This window comes from Cavia porcellus, unplaced genomic scaffold, assembly GCF_034190915.1.
Source record: "Cavia porcellus strain 051 isolate PalLab524CR breed Dunkin Hartley unplaced genomic scaffold, mCavPor4.1 scaffold_2, whole genome shotgun sequence".
NCBI classification, from domain to species: Eukaryota; Metazoa; Chordata; class Mammalia; order Rodentia; family Caviidae; genus Cavia; species Cavia porcellus.
In genome coordinates, this window is record NW_026947485.1 from 68,348,822 (window position 1) to 68,374,086 (window position 25,265).

Genomic DNA, 25,265 nt, shown 5'->3' on the forward strand with positions numbered 1-25,265 from the left:
ATAAAATTTCAGAACAAAAGGTTAACTTCAAAATTTAATAGAAAGCATTTTAATTTCTAAGAGACCTATGTGCTGTTATAGTTAATAATGCATCATTTTATTGCACACAATATAAGGCGATTAATTTCCAATTTCATTATAATTTTTCATCAAGTATAAATAGATATAAACATTTTAAAGACTTAACTGCAAAATTAATTTAGGTATTTTGCTATGTTAATGCTTATGAAAAGTAAAATGCTAGTTTATGAAAATGCATAGAGAAAATATAACTCGTAATTGATTTGTTCTTTCAGTAGATTGTATCTAGTGTATTATAAAGCTGCCCATGTTACTTTGTGTACATTTTTAATACAGGCCAACTTAGGAAAGATAGACTATGCAAAGGGAAAACACAATTCTCTAATAGAAAATGTTATGCAGGACTGAATAATCTAATACAATCCTCTGTTGAACCAGATTTTAGTAATATTGCATTGCTTAACCCAAATCATATCAATACCTCAATCAAAAGGCAGCAGCCAAATAGAAAAACCTGCATTATTCTATGAGAAAAGATGAATTAGCATAGTAAAAGTAGGCTAGGGACCACCTTTAGAGATTTGGTCTTTAAACCATAATATTTCATTATTCTATGGAAGCAAAACAAAAGATAACTTTTATCCAAAGTGAAAAAAATTCTTATCTAGAGACAGATATAGGTAATGTAAAATGATCCCCAACTATTTTCTCTTTGATGATAAGGGCTTTTGTACATAAACATGAACTAAATTTCACTTGAAAGTAGCAATCACAATTGGGGTAACCAGAAACCAATGCTGCATTTGAAATGGGACACAAATTATACATGCATTGAATTGCTTTGTCTTTTGCATTGTTTGATGGAGGATTTAGTGTGGTAATGTATTCAGAGGCATGCTGAGATCAAAGTGGCAAAGCATTAAGAGAAAATTATTAGTAGTATTCTAGGAAGGGAATGTGAGCACTCCCAATTCAGTGGGTAAGACTAATAAACATAATTGTAGACTGCTGCCAGAGTGACTCCTGCTCAGTGGCATTCTGATGACATCTGACAGCATGACAATGAAAATTCACTATCTAATAAAATAGAAAATATCTACAGAAAGGTATTTATTACAAAAGATTTTCTCACAGCTTTCACATTTGGAAGACAAGACTATGAATGAATGTTAAACTGTACTAAGTGAATGGAATGTGACAAGTTAGTAATTACATATAAACTCTGCCATCTGTCATATAGAATGGCATATAAACAGTTTCAAATAAAGTTTATATAAAAATGCAATGCTAGTTGCTTGAAATATAGTAAGTTTTCAATAAGAAAAAGAGAAACCACCAGAGGTATACATAATATCTAAATTCCTTTAATATTAAAGAAAAAAGCTGAGAAGATACATACTAAAATAACTCGCTTGAAATGAAACTAGTAAAAAATCTACAAGGTACATGTACAATTCATTTTAAAATTTCTGATGTATTTAGGGAAGTAAATAGTGTGATATGTGTTTCAAATATATACTGCACACAAAAATTAAATAAAATATGTATTATACAACTAAAATATATTTACGAAAATCTCAGAATGTACTTTTCTATAAAGTACACTGCATAAATGACCCTTAGGAGAGCGTTTTACATTGGTCTCCATGTTTTAAAAGATATAAAGAATAGGGAGAGGATACAACAAAAAAATCAGAGGGAATAATTTCAGAGAGGTAACCCTAACAACAGAGTAGAAGTAGCTGAAAGTATTCAGTTTGAGATAAAGTGAGCAAGAGTAAGATAATTTCTTGAGGCTTTTTTTACAGGTTGACATACAGGTTTAGATGTAGACAGTGCTTGATAGGTTATATTGTATGCAATGAATAAACACTGTTACTTAAACATGTATGTTCAGTGTTTCTCAAAGTATAGACTCAAATTCAAACAAAGTGAAACTGTCTGGTATTTTTTAAAAATACAGATTCCTGACTACTTCCCCTACACCTAATGAATTAGTCTGTGGTAGAATGGTTTGAGAATTCGTGAGTATAATGAGCACATACATGACTTGTGCACTCTAGTTGGCAAGAACATCCAATATAGAGAAAGATGTTTGGTCCTGTAGATTTATTGTTGACTTTTAAGTTCCCCAAAGTTATCACCTCCATCTAAGCTAGCCTAAAAAGGGAAAAGAGAATGGGCAAGTGAGTGGAGTAAAGTTTATACCAAATACTGCCCATGGCCTTCCACTCACATGGCATGGGCTAAAACTCAGTTATGTGCTCACATCTCATATGACAATGTCCTGTAAGTCTAGGAAATAACTTCAGCTCAATTCTGAATACATGGAAGACAAAAAAACCAGGTTTTTTTCCACATTTGTTTAGGTGTGCTCAATGCAGTCTCTGGGAGTTTCCTACAATGCATCTTATTTGGACTAACATTTCTGGCGTGGGACCGTGAAAAATCATTTTAAATAATTTCCTCATGAGATACTTAGGTATCTTGAAACCTGAGAATGACTGCTAGGTGAACTAATTTTCTTTCATCAGTCATTTGTCACCATGTTTGCTTCAGGATTTTTTTAAATGTCCTTGTCTTTTCTAGAAAGACTAATCATTTTAAAATAATTTTAATTGTACAATGATAATTGTAATGATGAATAGTACCAATATGAATTCTCAAAATTACGTCCTTATGTGCATGGACGACCTGAACTACCAAGAGAAGAAAGTGCTCCCGAGCTGCTGCTGAGCAGTGGGGCTCTTGCTCCATCTTGATTCTCATTAATAATGAGAGAAGAGATTAAAAGTTATGGCTTTGTTGCTATTTAATGCAGAAAAAATGTATTTTATATATATATATATATATATATATATATATATATATATATATACTGTTTTTTTCTAATGAGCTCTTCTCAAACAAATGTCAGCATTCCTAGTGAGGGGTGATTATGCCGGTGTTTCTGTATTAAGACACTTTATAACTGCTCATTAACTTGACCATTCAACACCACTTGGTAAGCTGCCGAGAGGCACTCATAGTCCTACAACATAGGATGTACACAGTAAATTAAGCATTTTGATATTTTTCATTAACACCAACATTTACCAAAAGTAATCAGAACAAACACATAATGAAAAATTGCAAATCTATTATATTTATTAATATAATATCTATTATATTTAATGTTTTTATTATTTTTACCCTAAAATAAAGTGCTCTAAAAAACAGTTTGAATTAATACAGAAAGCAAATGTAAAATATTTTACAACATACTTTATATATTTTCACAATAATTAGTAAAAATCTTGATAATGTACAATGCCTTAGACTCCATAACTTTTGTGAAGCAATAAAATAACTAAAATACAAATATTACTGAAAATACTGTTTTCTTGCTACAGCATCTCTGAATTTTTATTTAACAAAGTACACTTTAACAAATATGGATTAAAGAATCTACTATGTGCCAGGCATCTAGCAGAGAAAATATGTAGGATAATTGCTTTCATGAGCCTAACAAGGCAGTATATTTTATGGTGACTACAGACTGAAATACTTATACCTGTATGTAAGTTTCACTTGTCCATAAAACACCGTTTAGATGGCTAAAGGTAATTATATGAAAAATAGCTTAGAAATTATTTTCCAAATGCAAGCCTTACATTTTTTTATAAGTAGCCTTTAAAAATCATAAGCCTCCTGTCTATCATTATTTAAAAGACCTCTACTTTAAAAATGATAGAAAATATTCTTTGTCTTTAAAATGCTACTTCAAAAATGGAAAGATCGATGTATTTATCTTTCTATGAGATGAAAGTTGTACGATGTTCTTTGTTTAACAATTAGATGATGATAACACAAGTATTTAACTATGTTCACTTGCTTTTATTGGTCTAGCTTACCAAATTCCTTAATGTTCTAGGAGTTTTTGACGAAAATAATGTACACTGGACATTACTAAGTTAATATATTAAAGGTTATAACACTACAACCATTACTACATGTGAAGATAAAAGAGGCATCTAACCACCACATTAAAATGGAAAGATCATCATTTATCAGGTGAATCTGAAGATCACTACTCTGTCTCCTAAGCACTTCCCATATATAGATTCTCAACTCTCAAAATTTCTCATGAGGTTACTGAGCCCACTGTACAAATGAGAGAGAGAATCTATTTTCAGGAAAATTAAAGTGGAATTTATTGAAGATAAAACAGATACCTACAAGGTGTAAGTTGTAAGGCAAGATCACACAGTATTAATTTTTCAAATTGTTATACAAATGGTCAATTTTAAAGATAAATGGAATGGTTTTTGGTGTCAGATAATATAAGAGATAGGACCAGAGTCTGATTTTAAATCTAAATTGAATTCTAACCAGAGAAATTAGAATTCTCAAATGTACAAAATGTAAGAGAATAGTCCATTTCATAAGAACGTTATTAAAATGAGAATGTTAAGTTACCATATTTTACAATTATCACCTAAACTAATTATACATTTCAATTTAAACATCTTATTTACTAATGTAAAACCCTACTTAATCCTAAAATTGTACCTACAATACCTCGAGTTATTTTGTTTAATGTCATCTCTTCATAATAATTTTCAACATTTGTTGTCATAACTGCGTCATGTCAAACCATGAGGAATATTCTAAAAATTTTTGTTTCATAAGGACGAACTCTGCATCCTTTATGTACTGAAACAGGTAAAAAATATTTCTCCCAACTTTTCATTTTAACCTAAAGCAATAAAATTTATAAAAATGTTTGCTTTCTTATGAATCAAAGTAAAAGTTAATCCATTTTCTCACAGTAGTAGCAAATATTTGCTTAATGTTTTCAATATACGAAGACTTTCCTCCTTTACAAATTCATTATCTAATTTACTGTAACTAATCTATGAGATTGATACTACTATTATGCTTATTTCATAAAAAAGCAATAAGAAGGTAATTAATCCAAGATCTCAATCTATGTAATTAATGACACAAAATTCAAGCTCATACATATTTAGCTCTTACGCCTGAGATTTTAACCACTGTTTTATAATTCTTTGAGGTCCATTAACTGAAAGAGGCTGAAACTACAATACCCTCTAATAGGTATATTATAGATTTCATTTCATCTAAATCAATTCTTTATAAATTATAAATCTGTTGCTTCCATTGTTTCTATATCATCCCTTAATATTCCTATAAATTCCTAAAAGTCCGTAAATTAGCTAATGTTTATCTCAGTGCTCTGACACTGAAAATGAGTGAAAGTTAAAAATATTCCACTTTTAGCTCCTGTCAGAATTCAATAGCTACACAGAATTCCATTAGGGTGTGTGTGTGTGTGTGTGTATGTGTGTGTGTGTGTGTGTGTGTGTGTGTGTGTGTGTGTGTGTATGTGTGTGTGTGTAAATGTTTCCCAAAATATCATCTATATAATTGTCTGTGGTATTGTAGTTGATATTTTAAATTAAAATCCTTTGTGATCTTTTCTTTCTGTATTATTTTTTTAATTTATATCTCTAATATTTTACTTTATCAATATCTATCTCACATCTGATTTAAAAATTGTAAAATGCTATATTTTCTTAACATTGTTAGATTATATTTTTAAAAGATTTCATTAGAGATAAAGTACCATCTGAGTTTGCCTTATGTACTCAGCATTGTATGAAATAAAGAGAAAGAAGAAATTTTGGTCTGTTGACAAGAAGCTTAAACCCATGAGATTATAAAAATATAAAATTCTTATAAATGTAACAAGATAATAGAGAAACAGAAAAGCCACTGAATTACAGTAGATCTGGTGATTACAGAACTCATCAACAGAGGAAGATTTCCCCTGGCTTCTCCAGAGCCACCTACGAATTGGAGCCTTGAAAAATAATGGAAGGATGGATATTTTATCCCGAGGGATTAAAGTAAATAGAAATGTGACCACTAGAATAGACATGACTGATTCCTTATAAGTCAGTAAGACTAGACTCATTAGAGGAAATATGTGACCTAAGAAAGAACATTGGCAATAAAGTCAAAAAAATTTAAATCCACCCGTACTACAGAGAATTTGGAAAGCACAGTTTATACCTGATGTGATCAGACAGACCTGATCCAGAGAAAGCACTTGGCAGGTGTGCAAGATTGGTGGAAAGCAAAGACCTGGAGCCCCAACAGGAGGTCAATGTGAGCTCAAACGGGTCTGTCGTGGTAGCCAGAAAAGGAAGAAAATGAGATGGACATTAATGAGGGTAGGGAAATCATCTTTATGCAGCAAACAGCCAATCATCTCTTAACAGGAATTAGAAACCAGCATGATGGAAAGGTCACAGGTTTTATAGCATGAGTTCAATTCTGCATAGATCCAACCTTTGTAAAAGTAGATTATGCCTATTTAACTCCTTGAATTTCAGTTAAATGTGCTCACTGATCTCATAGTGTTTTCATAAATAAAAATTCCATGCAAATTCCTACTTAATTTCCCAGAAGGAAGTTAAGAAATATTGTTTTTGTCTTTCTTATAATAAAATCTTAATTGTATTTTACTATAAAATATTGCTCATCATGGAAATCTGTTGCATGCATTTGGCAAACAATATATTTTTGTATTACATTTATTTTATTTAGTTTTTATATTTACCATAATTCCCAATTAGTCTGGGAACACTTGGATGGTAATTCTGAAATTTTTCTTTGAAAAAATGAAAAAATCATATCATATTGTTTATCAAAGTTTAAATACAGATTTTATTAGCCAATGTGTTCCTTTACTATTTGTAAATTCCTCAGGTTCACTAGAGCACAGCACAATTTTTCTATTATTAATATATATTTCATCCTATACGATACAATTCAATGTAACTAGAACCAAAGATATTAGATTATTATATCATTACTGAATCTTATTAATAACGTTTATACATCTTTATAGGGTAAACATAATAGATATTAATATCTCATCACTATTTTCAGTACGAATTATAGGCAGAAAAAATGCTACAGATAATAAAGGCCCCGAAACAATTTTCTCTTTTACAATACATGATTCGGGAATATTTTCTTTACATATGCAATGTCCTGTTTTGCAATGCCTGTTTAGAACAGGAGGATTAAAATCACTTGTAAATGTTTGTATCTTAAACAAAACTTAAGAATGATGCCTTTTGACATCTTTTCCTACTCTGACCTTAGCAGTCCAGAAAGAAAAAAATCTACATTTTCAAGACTCTCTTGTATCTAGACTTCTAAAAGTGACTTAGATTCTGTCAATCATTTTTCATTTTAAAAAATTATTTGTTTGACTCTAGTCTGTAGAGAGGGCCGTGGCTTCAGCACAACCATTTCAAGTGATACATTTGTTGCAAGGTGCTATGGAGGGCCTGCCTGCTGCACGCTGGGGTTAGAGCAGCTCACCTAGGATCCTGGCTCCCAATTGTGTTAGAATTGTACTTTCCTTCACGGAAAGCATTCTTCTTTTCAATAACCCTTTTCCTGTGTGTATTTAAGGCATACAATATGATGTAAGATAGAAACACGACAGTTAGGCAAATTATATCCATCTTTCATAATCTCATATAGTCTCATATTTTTAATACTTGCCAATATTTCAATCTACTCGTGTAGCAAACATTCTGAATATAATACATTATTATCAATGAGATCCCTCATGCAGCACATCTGACCTTTATGCTTCTCCATGTGCATCTTTGACTTACCTCTCCCTCTTTTCCCCAGTCCACCTTACCTCTGGCAAACACTGCTGTAGTCTCTATCTCTTAAGTAATTTCTTATTAAAATTGCCAGATGACTTTCACTGTCCAGAGATGACTTCCAGGTGATCCATTTCCAAATTCAAGTGGCACTCCGATGACGGGACAAGCTTGGCGGCCCTGCCAATTGCTTAGGCTCTTTGGCATAATTTGGGGAGATTTTTGCCTTCCTTGTGCGCCCCCTTGTTACTGTGTTCTAGAAGACTTTTACCTTCCAATCGCCACATATTCTCTCAAACAGACTAACAAACAAGATATGCTTAAAGAGGAGAAAATTGCACATGGCCAAAACAAGAACTAGCCCTTACATTTTAACACAGGCCATTTGTTTTGCGTTCTGATTAGGTGATGGAAAAAGTAAATGAACACTGCTGTTTGTTTTCTTTGTGTGATACAGTGAGAGAAAGTATGAAGGAAAATACAGGAAGACTTCTAGCACCTGAAGGAAGAAAAAATCAACAGGGGTGGTAGATATTAAAAAGTGCCCAAAAAAGTAAAGGCAGGCTGATTAATGACACCTTAATTTTATCCACAGTGGACACATTGTTTTCAATGTGATATGGTGTTACTGAGAGCTGAAGGATGGAGAATTCAGTCCAAAGACAGGTACACCAGTGGGAAATAAAGGAGACTGAATGAAAGGTGAAAGGACCTGAAAAACAAATGCCATGTTTTAAGGTTGAGTCTGAGGCCAGACATCCTCCCAGGAATTATGGCCTTAGTTGTTTTGTTTTTTAATTCTATATGTCAGGCATGAACACCTTTTACTTTTTGCCTTAAGAGCCTGATTAAGAACTGCGCTGTTCAAAGATACCTTCAAACATGAAAGCACATGATTTTTAAATATATCTTGCTTTTTTAGTATGCGATGGTGGTGGAACTTAAAGAAGAGAAATAGAGAAAATATGTAGATATAGGAAATCTTCAATAGATGATTCTTCTCATTCAGCTAAAAAATAAAATAAACATGGAATACTTGTGATATACCTAGACTTCAATCATCAAATTGAGATATTTTTTATCTCTTTCTACAGGGAACTGACAACTAAGAAAACTTTGAATCTTTTTCAAGCCAGTATTTCAAAGTCACTTTGCTAGCTGAAATCTGGATTTGGCTTAGCAGAGTCAACTACTGAGTTCAAAGATAGCTCTAAATTTGACCCAAAATGTTTTCCTGCCTTTAGAGATGCTGTAAAGCATCCGAGATTAATGGAAAACATGAATAAAAAGGTCTTAGGTCCTCAAAAGATCATAAAAGCAGCCAGCCAATTGCAATTGGAAGAGCCTGCTCACACAGTGAGTCAAACAAAGTGCCAACTGCATTCAACTGACAGGTGGAACAGTGCTTTATGTGTATGGGAGGGGAGTATGTGGCTGAAAACCTAAAATCCACTTCCTCAGTCTCCCTTATTTTGGTCTTCAATTATTTTTTAACATGATTATAAAGGGAGTAAAAATATTTTTTCTTATTTGGAGAAAGAGGGTATAATGATAATCAGCAAGGACAAAGTAATAGATTTCATTATATTCAAAAGTATATTTGGTACTAAACATTAGATTTCTGCTCTTTAGTTACTGATAATCATGGCCAAGTTCATTTACAGACTGATCAGTTAGCAGGAGAGAACAGGAGAACTTAGTTGTGACCACAACATCCAGATAAGAGACTGAAGATAAGGGAAAGGAGGAGACAAACGTAGTTTTGATAGCAAAGAGATGTCACACAGACAAATCACTGTCTCCAAAATTTAAATACGGAGTACCTTGGCATTCAATTCAGAAGGTAGTACATATTGGTTTAATAATGAAATAAGCATATTGTACATTCAAATGGTTATTTATGAATACTATACATACTTATATGCAATATATGTCATGTTGTATATACGCATGGTATTGAGTACACAAGCAAAAATAGACTAGTATAGTTAGTAATTGACATTAACAGTCTGGAATAAGAAATTTAGTTTCAGTTAGCTCATGACTCTCATATGCTTGTTCTGAATTTCCTGTACTTATCCAGATGAAACATGAAGGCTTGAAACTGCAAGGGTCCTGAACCATAGATAGATGGACAAACAGAAGGACAAACAGATAGATAGATAGATAGATAGATAGATAGATAGATAGATAGATACAGACAGGCAGACAGATGTTTCCCTATCTCTACATATTTTAATAGTTTAGTTTATAAATTAGGAATAGTGAGTAATAGTAACTTATAATAAAAATAGAAGTATTGCAACAATACTTTGTAAAAAGAAAAACAAAGTATGTATATGTGATTTCTCCTATAAGCATTTCTATACCATCACAATCAATTTGATAACCAAGGTGGCTGCTAACCAAAGAATGGGTAACATATATGACATGCTGAACAAAGCAATGACTCATAACCCCAGTGCCATGTAGCCAGACGGTGGACGATTGACCATGTTACCTATAAGAGCATACAATTTAAAATTCAGGATTGTTTATTTCAGTTTAACATCTTAAGACTGAGGTTGGCTATAGGTAACAAAGGCAGCTAGAGGGAATAATATTGTATTCAGTAGAGGAGTATTTTCATGGCACACAAAAAGACTCAAAAGTGGGGATCTTTTTGCTATTTATCAGTACATCAAATTTTGAGGTCACTGAATGAGTGTAAGTTCATGTTCATTCCTAAATAGGTTAGTGCTTTCCCTCACTTTACAGTCGGTCTCTCTGTCCTTCCACTTTTCTCATATTTCTTCTCTATTCGTCACTGAATTCCCAAGAGTTCATTTGGTGGGCCACTGCTGGACAGTGTGCGTATTTCACACTTGTGTTCATCTGATGGTTCACTCTGTAGTGTTTTACTCACAGAAACACTCAGCAGAGCCCTGAAAACAAGAGGGCCCCTTAGCAGAAGCAAACTTTTCTGGTGTTCAGCTGTGAAGTTAAAAAAGTATTTTTATTGGACATGAAAAGCTAAGCCTGGAATTTCATTTATATACTGATGTATAAACAAAGGAAGGGAAATACTAATCATACAAATCTTTAAAGATTCAATCACAAAACGTATTTTGGAGCATTATTTGTCACCATAATAACACAGAGTTTATTATTAGCTACAAAAATGAGATTATACAGATTACATTCTAGCTTTTTCCCCAGGTTAAGAGTAGAAATAATAGGGGCTGGGGATTTAGCTCAGCGGCATAAGTGTCTGCCTTGCAAGCAGGCAGTCGTGAGTTCATCCCTGATACCGATAAAAACGAAAAAGACAAAAAAAAAAAAAAAAAAGAGTAGAAATAATAAAAAGAGCTATGTTGGGCACTAAGATTTTGGTTTGTTTCCATTAGTCCACTAGTATAGCTTTGTTTAGGCAACATTAATTTACTATTCAGTACAGATTAGACACTGAACCAGTGAAACAATTTGATATTCAAATATAAATGAAAAACATTTATAGAATTAAACATTATACTGAGTATATGTAATATAAAATATTAGGCTAGTGTGGTAAGAACTATGATTTGGAGCAGGTCAGAATGTCATGAAAATAAGAGGAAAGACCTTGCAGTCAGGTTAGGCTAAAGAAAAGATCAGAGAAAATCCTCCAGCATAGGTGACATCTAGATCAAGCGACTGAAAAAGAAGTTGTCAGGCACAGGGCCGGCAGGTAAGGGCCCAGCATGAGGGAATTTAAGGAGCTGCATAGTTTTTGGAGTGGGAGACAGAGATGTTATCCTAATTTTTGGCAGAAAGCAGAGAAAAACAGGAGAAGAATTTGAAGGAAATTTTTGGGCCACAGGAGTTTGTTTCTTACATTTATTTTATTTACTTCCTTATTTTTGGTTGAATTAAACACCCTTATGGACTAAAAAGAAAGAGCTCCAAGTTTGTTGGGTTCTCAATTTACTAATCATTTCTTGGGCACCTTCTCAGCATATCTCCGGTTGGCTGCTATCTCAAGACACTGCCCCTTGGTTCTGCCACTGTGGCCACTGCCAAGACTGACCCTGCATAGCCTAAGGCTGGAACCAACAATGAATGTCTGGTCCTTTTCCTTTGTTTGGTCCCAGGTGAAGCACGTGATAGGGCCAGATCTCTCCAGAGGCTACCTAAAATTCAGATGATCCAGTAGAGTCCAATCAATGTGCTAACTAATAAACAAGGTAGGATACAAGGGAAAATCAACAGACCCATTCCTTTTCCAGGGCTCCCTCTGATGAATACTACTGCAGAGAGGGGTGTTGTGCATAGCCTACCTGAAGAGACCTCACATGGACACAGAACTAATGTGCCGGCTGTATAACATTACTCTAATTTATTTCTCATCTTTCCTGGCCTCACTTCCCAATTCAAGCTCTGGAGACAGGTCACCTCAATACCTGTATAATAATCGCTTCATTCATCTTACTTCAGATTCTCTTTTCTAAGAAACAGTAATCATAACAAAGGCAGGATCCGCAGCAAAGATAATACATATATTACCTTCACTGTTTTCATTATTGCAACAAATCCTACTTAATGTTCAATAGCTTATTATGCTAGGTATTTATGGTTGTCATCTCAAACATGTAAATAAATCAGAAATAGTTCTGTGATAGCTAAGTTTGTCAGTTTGACTCACGGGGAGGTGAAGGGGTAAGGCATTGTACTTTTTAGTGCATTAACCCACTGATTCGGTGGGGCCCATTTGGAGGTGGCTCACCAAGGGGAAGACACTGAGGGGTGCCTCCCTGAGGGGTGCTCTTCCCCTGGCTGTTCCCCAGCTGTCACTAACTAAGCAGGCTTGCTTCCCCACACCCCTCCAGTGTGTTTCTTGGAGACCCTTGCTCACTGACTGAGACATCTGAAACCGTGGCACCCTTTCAGGTGTAGATGTTGGGTGTAGTTTTCCAGCAATGACAAAGCTGATCAGTGCACAGAACTGATACTGTGTGATTGTTTCAGGAGCCTTCTAACTGGGTAAGGGAGGAATTTTCAAAGACTTGAAGATCTGAACTAACGAAATTCTTCTGTAATGATATAAGTAGTCCCACATGGGTGATTAGAGCTAAGAAAATCAAAATGGCTGTTACCCAGTTAGAAGGCTCCTGAAACAATCACACAGTATCAATTCTGTGCACTGATCAGCTTTGTCATTGCTGGAAAACTACACCCAACATCTACACCTGAAAGGGTGCCACGGTTTCAGATGTCTCAGTCAGTGAGCAGGGGTCTCCAAGAAACGCACTGGAGGGTTGTGGGGAAGCAAGGCTGCTTAGTTAGTGACTGAAAATGTAAAGAATGAACACAGAGTTAAGCATAAAAAGAACTATTACTATACTGAAAGGTTGCAAGCGTCTGTGATTTTACCAACCACAGTAGAAATCTTGAAGAAGACAGCTCAGGGTTTAAAAAAAAGGCCAGGAAGAGAAAACATGAAGTATCTTCCATCTTCTACTGAGGACAGTCTTAAACCTTTCACATCCTGTACTAAATGTTTCACGGTTATGTATTAAAGAAATCACCACACTTTTGTCATCCCAATCTCCATGTTCTACTGCTAGCTAACTTTGGACTGCAATGTCTTTCCTCATGAACTCTGACGCACAAATCCTCTCCTTCCTCTGCAGCCCAATGCCTGCTTCCTGAAGTCCTTCCAATCCTCTTTTGTTCTTTAATTCCACAGAAATGTTGGGAGAGTTGATGAGATCACCTAATAGTATTTAGACTAATGCTAACAATGGTAGCTGCTGATGTTGTAAGTTTATTGTTTTTATTTATTAACTCCACATCTTACTATTCACTGAAGTATATTCTCTAGTACTTAAATTAATATCAATAATGTGGATTTCTGACCACATCCCATACATACATACAGGTATTTATACACAGGGGAAAGAAATTTTAAATAAAGATTCCCACTATGAACCAAGGTAATCATCACCCTGGATAGACATTTAGCAAGCTTGACAAGTATAATTCTGTGACAGACTTGACCTAATTTTTATTTGTCTGGAACAATGAACTTACATTGAATATGGAATTTGTAAAATAAGAGAGTAACATCTAAAAAAACATTAATTAACAAATATTGTGGTACTATTTTTAAACTGGTATGTGAAGAAAAAAATCCTAAAACAACATCAGGTTTGTCAAAGATTCAAAAATATTTGAAGGAATCCTATTTTAAACAAATTTAAATATTCCTATTCCTTTATATCTTTCATTGTTGAAAAGTGTCTACTTGATTCATATCCTTTTATGGATATGCATCATTTCTTTTCTCATGCCCTCTTCATTTTCCTTAACAAAATGCTTTATAAATATGCTTAACATGTTTCGGACACAGGCATATAAATATGATACTTAAATTCTCACAATACAATACACACGTTATGGTTTAGATCTAGAACATCTCCCAGTAGTCTCATTTGTCAGAGCCGTGGCTTTTGGAATGTGAACAGCTACTGGAAGCACTATACTCATCAATGGAGCTGATGTGCTCCTGGGAGGTAGGGCCTGGTCAGTAGAGATGTGCTACTGGTAACACATACTTGGAAAGTCAATCTCCCTCTCTGGCTCATCCCTGATCTCTCTGCTGGCACCAATGGAGTGCGAAGCTTTCTCCCATCATGCCCTTCCACCACGCCATTTCTACTTTGGAACCTACCAACCATGGACTGAACCCTCCAAAAACTATCAACTAAAATAAATGTCTCCTCCTTTAAGTTGTGGGTGTCAGGTATTTTTGTGTCAGAGAAAAGAAAGCAGTTTAACTAATAAAAATTTCATATGAACATTATGTAAATTTTTGATCCAATTAAGGAAATTATTTCTGAAAATTTTGTAAACTTCCAAACATGATTTTGCTTCCCACTCAAGTACGCATAAAATACTCAAATAAACCACTTTAATTCATTTCTATATCAAAAACAAATGTATCACCTATAACTCTTCAGTAGAAAAGGTACTCTCTGATTTCAAGCAAACAACTAAAAATTTTAAATGTTACACTAAGTATCACATTGTTATTGTTACTATCTAGATGTTCCACTAAAATCTCGTGTAATCATAGGTGGAGCTTTTGCAAGGTGACTGAATTACTGAGGAGTACAAGGTCAGAATTAGAATCTCACAGTAGGTATGACTAGAAGCTTCTATCTCCCTCCCTGCTCTTTCCTGTACCGTCTCTCTGCTTCCTGGATGCTGTGATGTTGGTGAATATCTCTCTGCTGTGCCCTCTGGCATGCTGTCCTCCTTAGTGGTCATCAGACTATGGACAGAAACCTCAACAAACTGCAAGCCAAAATAAACTGCTGCTCCGCTGGTTTGTGAGTGTTGGGTACGGTGTCTCAGGGACTAGGAAAGTACTAAGACACATGTAGAAGCTGTCAGCATAATCTGTGCCCACTGTTTTACTGTTCAAAGAAATGATGTCAAATACAGCATAGTATTCTAGAATACCCCCTATTATAATAATATAAAGCCATATTTCACAGATCAAGAGACTTTTCTGTTAGGTCAAATATGATTTTATAAATCATAAAGCAGTATTCATAAATGCATCTGAAGAAGTTAGAATAATCAAATATTAAAATATGGACATATGGTTATATTACAATTTAGAGAGCATGGGTATAAAACATCAAGCATTAATATTTTCTCTATAATTTTGACATATTGCTAAACTATTGACTTATGTCAGTAAAAAAATTACACAGTTGTATAACTTTATTCTTTTTAGGTGGATTGAGGAACTTACAATAGCTTATTTTTTTAAAAATGCATTTAAGAAACATAATTTTGATTACATGTATTTTCTCAATAAGAATTTACAGACATCTATAAATATCAATAGTTTATATACTAAATGTGATCATTCATCTAAATAAAATTATATTTGCCTATGTCTTCACAAAAGAAACACTTTTTTCACATCTTAGTTTCACACTGTTGCTGCACAAAGTAATTTTGTTCTCATTGGGGCTAATAATTTATGAATTATTTTACAAATTGTCATATCTAAGTTTTTATAAAACAAAATATACTATGTAGCAAAGTATTATGCTAGGTGTTCACTAAAGAGACAGAGCATTAAGGTAGAATACATTTACTGTTTTACAAATCAAAGTTTGCTAAGTCCTGTCTTCTCACCTAAAAATAGGTTGCATAACTACTATGATTTTCATCTAGATGTCTGCCAAAGGCCGCATGTACATAGCTCCTTTTGGAAGGTGATGTGATAATGGGGGCTTATAGCTGACTTGTTATTAGGAAGTTGGGTCAGGTCACTAGGTGGCTTGGTTTGGAAGGGTTTATCTTCCTCCCTGACTCCTCTCAGTATTTCTCTTTCCAGGATGCCCTGATATGAACAGCTCTCCACTATCATGACCCTCTTCTCTGTCACTCTGCCTGGAAATCAGCAGACAATGAACTGAAATCCCTACTGGAGGGTTCAAACCGAACCTGACTTAGCCTCCAGCATGCTTGCCAGCACAAGCACTACTGTCTGCAGAAAACTCAGCGCAGTACTAAAGTTGTCATTGCCAAGCACAGGAAAGGACACAAGATAGGACAAGGAATTTTGCAGGTCCTGGGGTCATCTGGAGACATCCAAAAATTTACATAGGATACATCAAGGACTCTGCCCACTGAAATGTAAGATTGCCAGATAACTTTAACAATGGGAGTTTATTGGGATCCTCTGGCCTGATATGAACCTGATATGAAGGACTATCTGGCCTGACTTCTCTCCATCCTTATAAAAAGAGGCATTCTTCTCTTTGATCACAGCAGACAGTTTTACCTCGCTCTCTGCTTGGACTCAGGCACAATGAATTCTAGGTTACGTTGCATTTACACAGGCCTGTGTTCTGCTGTTCCCTCCACCCCATTCCCCTCACACAGTTTGTTGCTGAAACCCTGGAACGAGGCAAGCTCTCTTTAGAAGGCTTTAAGCTCTCTTCTCCTTTCAGGATGACCTGATCTGAGCAACAATCCTCCATCATGCCCCTCTGCCTTGCCACCCTGCTTTGGAGTCAGCTGGTTATGGACTGAAACCTCTACCACCAATAAAAAAAACAACGAAACAAAACACTGCAAGTGTCAGGTATTTGGGGACCAGGGGCCAAAAGGTATGGTTCACATCTAATGTCCCCCAAGAGCCACATGTACTCATAGACAGGGTCTATAGCTGATGGGGAGGCCTGGTCAGAAGATGCTGGACCCTGGAGGGGCACAGCCTGGAGCAGTTTATCTCCCTCCCCTCTTTTGATCACTCCTCTTCCTAGATACCCTGGTGTAAGCTGCTCTCCACTGGGTCCCTGTGCCATGCTGCCCTTCCATGGAGACAGTCAACTATGGAAGGAAATTTGTACAAATTCAAAATCAATCTTTCCTCTTTTCAGCTGTGGATATTGGGTATTTTGTCCCAGGCACAGGGAAAGTAACTAAAATATAACTTCCTCTTTTAAATTCTTGGTAAAATGATCATTTAGAGGAAAATGTATGCCTTTTATTAAATTGTAGCCTATATTTGCAAGAGAATTTTTTAAATTGTCTGATACAGTTTACCTGTGAACCCAATGATTTTGTACAGGCATTGCATTATGAGTTTTTTCATAAATATTTACAGACCCAATATGATCCTCAAATATGTGCTAACCAGAAACACAGATGTGTACATGAATACATTCACATGTAGAGACACACATGTACCCAAAGCTCCTAAGGTAACAAGCCATTTCAGTATCTGCCCTTAATTTTACTGACAAGGACTGTTTTCTGGAAATAAAACTCACTAAAACCTATCTGCCTACTGGACAAAGAGTTCCAATGACAAGTGATATATAAATATAAGACTATATTAATATTTAATGCTTTCATAATGTAGTTCATTTATGTATCCATTATATTACTCTAGACCATGTCAAGCTGTTTTATTTCCTTAAGTCACTTTTGAAAATATGCTCACCTCCTAGCTGAAAAGAAAACAAACAGAACAAAAACGAAGCAGAAAATATTACCATAATTAGGTTCACAATTATTGTAGTTTCTCAAATGAATATGCTAATACTGTAGTCATTTTCAACATCGTCTTTTGTAACAACTGCTTTTCTATGCCATGTCTCTAAAAGTCTTTGTTTTTTATTTATTTTTTTAAGTTTTTTGTGTTTCTCAAAGTATTTGAAAGGCTACACTATTGATCTTAATTTTAATATAAATATTCTCATCTTCCTGTCAATCATTTTTCTAATCATGTCTGTATTTGTCTCATCGTACTTCATTACACTCAATTCTCCATACAGTTTCAGAGAATACACTTTTACACATAATCTGGAAGCATCCATTAATTATGTTCTATATTTTCATCTATTACAAAATATTCACTGAATTTCAGGGCATGCCCCATTCTCTCTGCCCTCCTTCTGATTATCCCTAACTACAGAGAGCAGTTAGCTTTAACTCCATAGAAGGAATTATAACCCCTTTTCACCTTCTGGCTTCAAGTTATATAAATGTTTATTTTCATTTTTTTTTCTAAAATGACTTTGTATCTTTTTTATAAAGTGATAGAAAGTTTATCAGATTTAACTCTCATTGCCACAAGAACCTGTATACTGAGAAGGAAACTGGAATCAGGAAACTGAAAGGACGATGCCTATCTGGAAACAATCAGCTGTAAATCTGATGTGGAAGGAAGCGAGAATTTAGATCTCCTTGCTATTTATAAATTAGAGAATCTATGGGTCAGTAAGCATAGGTAATTTTTAGGTAAAGAAATGCAGCACAATCTGTTTGGAAGTAACTGATTTCAAGTTTAGTTCCCATTATTCTGTAAGTGTATAAAATTGTACAAAGGACAACTTCGCCTAAGCTCTGTTTTCACATGTAAAATGATGGTAGAAATACTGTACTCATTGTAGAGGTGCTTAAGCCGAAGTGCAACAAGTCTTGCTAAGCGTCTCACACATTGCCTGGCTCAGATAAAACTGACGTTAGCTATTGTTATATTTAGGTTAGAAAACTCATGAATTATGAATATTCTAGATTTGTTGTAGTACCATCTGTGCATTTTCAGGATTTTTCTCTTGCAACTGTGTTGAGATTGTATATAAAGGATCAAATAAGAGCAGCAAATCGTATAGTACTCTGTGATTCAGGATTTGGAAAGTTTGCCAGGTTTTTCAAAAACTAAATTATACATTCAGTTTAAAAATAAACAGTTAAATAAAGCAAAAGTTACCATTATGAACTATGTTTCCTAAACACTTTCTTCATGGGATTTAAAACTATGGCAATTTTAATAGCCTTTAAAGCATTTGGATTTCTTCATTATTTTCATCAGTAAATACAGATTTAAGTCCTCCTGTGTATTTGAAGCTCTAAAAGTGAGAAATAAGTAAAATCTTTTTTTAAGACATTCATACATCGTAATATCTGTGGTTCTTTGCACATTCATCTTTACAAAGGTTATACACTTGCCAAACTCTTGAATAAAAATTAAGTTTAAAATTTGGATAAATCTCATATATTTATAGTTAAATGAAAACATGCATGTTTATGAAATACTTAGAGGACTAGTTGCTATAACTTTGGGGTTACTGCATTTTAACATGATAATTCCTATAATATCAGATAGTAACTTTGTTGAACGTAAGTTTGAGTGGAACTTCAGAATCAGCATGAACATAATCTAGTTACTTTTCAGTCACCAATTCTTTGAAAATGTACATAGCTGCATTTCCCATAATAAATCCTCTCTGCCACAAGCTCTTTACAAGCAAAGCCAATTTCACTTAGAACTTTATAGAAACCTGATGTCACACTTAACTACAAGCTAATCTTCTACACCTGTCACTGGCCAACACTGTTAGCTCTGTCTCTAACCATCTTCATTTTTATTCACCTTTAGGTATCTTAGGAAATCTTAAGCTCTTTGAAGGACACTATGTTAGCTTGTTCAAGAATATTTTTCTTGAAAGGATAATTTTATAATTTTAGTAGAGGGCAAAGCATCGTGTCTTTACTCTAGATGATGGTGTCACTTAACAGAGACACCAGATCACAGAGCTCACTATAGCACATTCGGCCCTCTGAGTTTGCCTTCCTTTCCTCCCAAGGTACACAGAGAACTGCAGGAGCAGAGCTCCTCATCAGTCCACGAAAGAGATGTCACTCTTCTGGTAGAGAGTTTTCAGGAGAGGGAATCACTTTTAGTGACAGCAGGGTTCTGGCATAGCTGTAGCCCTTCTACTGCAGTAACAGAAAAGGTGATTTTATCAGCACAGGTAAATAGCAGTGCAGCACAGGGATAAATGTCCTTTGGAGCCAGTCTGCTGAATCTGAATTCACACTGTTTGTTTGCTGTGTCAATTTGCACTTACATGCCTCAGTATTTTATATATTAGTACTATCCTCATAAAGATTATTCAGTATGTACAGCCTATGATTGAATTTTTAAATTTCTAAAAAATCATTGCACTAAAAGACTCACTGCCATTAATTCCCCCTTCAAGTCCCCCCCCCCACACACACTCACACACACTCATTAGCTTCCACAGCGCCTAACAGGACAAAATTCCCTCCATCTCTGTGCTCTCCCCACACTTGCCACTTTCTGAGGCAGTTCTGGTAGTTCTATTTCACAAATATCAAAAATTTAGTGAAAGCTGCAGCCAAGTGCCACGGCGAACTTCATGTTCACCATGTCTGGCACCTTGCAACTTCTGGCCCTTCTCCAGAGTCAAACCAGCCATGAAAAGTAAATAGTCTCAGTTGGTTCAGGACATCAAGGCAGCTGTAGCAGTGCAACTAAAAACATGAAAAAGAACTTCCCTGCTGTAGAAAATGGCAAGAACAATGAGACAAATGTGTTCAAAAAGAAGGGGAGTATTTTGAAGGGATGGATGGCAATGTGTCTTCTACTGTTACAACTTTTTAATTTCAACATTCACTGTATTTTTCTATCATAATCTTGTATTTGTGTATTTTAAATACATTAGTTAAAATCACCTTGGAATATAGTAAATGCTTTTTAAGTATTCGCTATTATTACAAAAAGTTCTTGTGGATTCAATTATGAGCACAGCACAAATCAAGTATGTGTCTTGGACAGTCAGTTAATGGACTCTCTTGCCAACAGTATCAGATATTTTGAATCTGAATTCTTTTAGCATTCAGATTATATGAGTTTGGAACACAGAACTATAGCCTTAGTATTTGAGTATTCATAGGATAGGAGTTCTAAGGAAATAAAAGTAGTATTCTAAGGGCTTCATTAATTTAGGCAAAATGTTTCCTTATCTTGAAATAGGTAGCTAATAAAAAAAAACTTTGAGAGAATACACAAAAGCTTTTTTGTTATTCACATCTTGGAAGGGAAAATAGTGTCTAGAGGAGAGACATGGGAGAAAACATCGTTTTTTACTGCATTTTTCTTTGAAACCCTGAACTTTAGACTTTGGAAACTTATTATTTACCCTGGAAATAAATTCATTAAATTTTTTATAAACAGCTAAAAGTTATCACAAGTTTTTTTACACATACTTTGCTCACCCAAATTCAACTACTATATTGCAAGAAATCCATTACTTTTTGTAAGTTAGCTAGGTCAAAGAGCATAACTTTTCTGACCAGTGATTTTCCAACTATTTTGACAATGACTTACAGCATAAAGTACATTTTACACTGCAACCAGACAGATCCACTAGGTGGAAAGACAGAGTCCAAACACTGTTTTACAGGTCTCCAAATTTTATATTATGATTATGTCCTCGGTTGTACCACACTTCACCTTTAATCTGCCTGGATGAGGAAACAGTTACTGACTTATCTTTTTGATGTTTATACTCCCTCTTTAAGACGGCTTTCTAAAATTCTCTCTTCAGCTTGAGCCTCATTAGCTTCCACAGTGCCAAACAGGACAAAATTCCCTCCCATACCACTGACATATGCTCATCCAGGGTCGCTCCCCTTTAGAGCAGACCTTTGTACCTCTGAGGCCACTTGTAGCAGATGGTGTTCGATACAAGGAATTGCAAGGGAATGACCACTCAGGGACAGGTCCTCTCTAGATAGTCTCTTCTTCCTCATCTTTATAACCCATGTCTTGCATATCTCCAAAAGACTTGTATACTGACAATTTAAATAGATGCATAGTAGTTTGTCTCTACTCCCCATTCTTGAAAGTAAGAAGGAAAATAGCTCAGTATTTTACTTTTTATTATTCAACTCCTGTCTCCTTCTCAAACTTCATAGAAGTGAATATGCTCTGGAAATGTAGAAAAGCATCTTTATTCGTGGGTTTTTCAGTTTGTGTTTTTTTTTTTTTTCAGTGTGAACCAGTTTTTAAACAGAAGGCATACAAATTTACTTTGAAACTATGTGGTGCACATAATGTAGCATATTTCATTTGATACCTCTGTTAGTACTTAGAAAAATGCTCACAAAGGAAATGTGATAGGGAATGCAACCATTGTTTGAATCCAAGGGAGGCCAGTGTATAGAGTTTTATGCCTCCCAAGGTCTACATCCATTGTGGTTCTCAGTGATTAGGTGAGCACAGTATCTCGATTACCATAAACTGCTTTCTCCTCCTTTTATTTAATCTTCTATGATTTAACTTTTAAGGCAGTTCTTTATAGTCAGGATATGCTGCACTTCCCTTTTTACATCAAACTTTATAATGTCTGCCATATACATAGAGATAGACATATACACATTATTACCATATCTGGTCCATATCTGGTATCATGCAATTCCTGGATCTTCCCCAAAGTCAAAATGACAATGAAAAGTAAGTATTTTAAATCAGTTGAGCACATCAAGCACCCATGGTAATGCAATGAAAGACTTGAAGGAGGACTTTCAGAACTGCTTTGGAAGGTGATAAGTACAATAGATAAGTGATTCAAACCAAGACGGAACACTTTAAATAGGATTAATAACTGTGTGTCTATTATAACTTCTCAAAACTTTAAACATTCATTGTTTTTTTCAACCACAATTTATATGCAATGTTTATTCAGAACCCAACTAAATAATCTCAGGGACTCTGTGCAGATCTTATCTTCTGGCCTGTGTTAACTTTTCCCTTCTGCCTTTGGTCCTGATCACTTTAACCATCTTAAAAATCTAGTTCTGTCTCTTTAACAGCAAAAGTACCAGATCCTCTTTTCGTTTTGTCTCCTTGTGGCTCCTGGAACATTCTCCAGGAAGTAAACTGAAGCACTTAAACATCATACATCTTGTTTTGTTTTCAATCTCACTGGTCTCTCTACTCTCACTGCTCCACATCAGATACCTTGAGGGCCACTGCATTGTGTGTTTTGACTTTTTAAAAAACTTATTTCACACAGATGGGTAAATCTAATCTACTTTTTAGTGTGGAATCATCCCATGTTTTAGTCTGTTTTAGGATTAGAAGTGTTTCATATTTATAGTGAAAGGCAGGAGGAGGTTACACTTTCATCAAGCACCATTGCAAGGAAAACTCAATTTACAATTTTAAAATAATCTTGCTTTATTTGCAGTTTTTGTTTTAAAATATTTTTGGGAAGTCAACCTTGTAGAGCTTTCATTTTTAAAAATAATCTTTAATGTAGTAATTTACCTTGGTCTCATATTTTGTAATTACATTTTGTTACCGAAAATATATGACGAAATCGTAACACATTCAATGAAGCTAAACTCTGTCATTTTATGAAATATTAACCACTTAAGAACACAAAATTCATGTTTCATTTTGAGTGAACAAGATCGTTCACTTCTGTGCAGTTTTGATCTGAACATTATAAGAATACTCTGTTCAATTTGAATCGTGGTAAATGAAGTGAAACATGGAAAAATAAAATCAGAAAGAGTAGAGGCAAGAGCAAAATAACTCACTCAAGTGTTGGGAAATGTGCCTGATGAGGAAAATCTGAAAGACTAAGTGTACATACCCAAGAAATGGAACGGAAATTTAATAGCACATTTCATGTATATGAGGACATATTTTATGCGTATCCATGAGCGGACATTTTGTTTGTAAATTGAGGGCAGAATTGCAGTAGTCTCTTAGCTGACTGCCCAGTCATACGCCTCATTTTCTTCATGCTATGATCTAATGCAGGGCTGGAGAAATAGTATTACACAGAGGACATTTCCATTCATCTCTGCTGCTCAGGAACTCACAAGGACTCTTTCTATTCTAAATTTCCAGAAACTATGACCGAAAAGCCATCATCAAGTTATAGTGCACTTCGTTCCCTAGTGGCTCAGCATATTGCATGTTAGTTTCTTCATTTGTACCAGATATTCCTATGACAGAACTCTTGACTTCTCTTCTCCATGGACATGAACTACCCAATCCTTTCTGCTAATTAGGCTTGGAATCTCTACAATTAGATACAAGCCGATTCTTTAAGCATGTTTTCATACAAAACATTACTTAAATGTAATTGTACCTCAGAACCATTTCAGCTTGTGCTTTACTTCTGCCCATTTTCTGTGCTTTACTTTTTCATTTCATTTACATATTTTAATAATATTTTATTAGTTTTCTAAAAAAAGGTCATTTTATTAAATTTAATAAACTCTTTTTTAGGCTACAAGCATCTTCACGCATCCACTGCCAAATTAAAAATATTATTTTTGTTAATTTTTATTACGTATGCTCTTTTAGACTTAAAACTATGGATTACTTATTTTTCTTCCCCTCATTTCCTTTGGTGAGTTTTTTTTATGTATGCATTCAACAGATATTTACTTATTACAATATTTTACAAATGGACTAACAGAGAGAGAGGAGAGAGTATTCATTCTCAGAGGTGCTTCAGTGTAATTTTATTTGTTTTGTTTTGTCTTTCTGAGACAGGTTTCACTATGCAGTTCACTTCAGTTCAGCCTGGCCTTGAATTCACTATGTAGCCCAGGCTGCCCTCAAGTGATTACAGGTGTATGCCTCCTCTCCGGGCGGGGGTACCACAGTTTAGAGGAAAAAACAAAACACTGTGATCAACTATAAACCGGCAAATTCTATCATCAAAAAGCAGGAGAGAGACTCAGGGAAAAGATGAAGTAAACTGTATTCTACTTAAGAAAAATAATGAAGGCTTTTCCTGGTAGAAAACAGGGCAAAAGTATTCCAGAGAGACAAAGTACAGCCTGAGTGGCAGCTTGAACCGGTTCCACTTGACACGGAGAGCATCACTGCAGGGCTCCTCGCTGTGGTTATGGCCTGTGCAGCCCAGCTGGCCTCAGCTCACCTGTGCCAGCTGCCATGCTCAGCACCGCCTGCCCCTTTTCCTAGGGGGCAATGCCCTGCAGGTCACAGTTAGGTCGCTAGCTCTCCTGTGGGATCCAGGCAGGAAACAGGTGGCACAGGTAGCATGATGTTTTCATCTTTAAAACAAAATTTTGAATGGACTGAGTCTGACATATAAGAGATGAAGCTGGGATGTCCCTGGCTGGGAAAAAAGCTACCCGGCTGCCTACCAATGAACTATCCTTGGCCACATGAAAGCATCCTCTGCCCTTACAAGTTTT

The 25,265-nt window shown here is 35.1% G+C and overlaps 1 protein-coding gene and 1 pseudogene across 1 annotated transcript in view; one reads left to right on the plus strand and one right to left on the minus strand.

The window, feature by feature from the left end:
- Znf804b (zinc finger protein 804B) overlaps positions 1–25,265 on the minus strand; it is a 516,344-nt gene that overhangs the window by 404,711 nt on the left and 86,368 nt on the right. The window lies entirely within an intron of this gene.
- The window catches only part of LOC106028784 (uncharacterized), a 208,886-nt pseudogene that overhangs the window by 179,885 nt on the left and 3,736 nt on the right, over positions 1–25,265 (plus strand).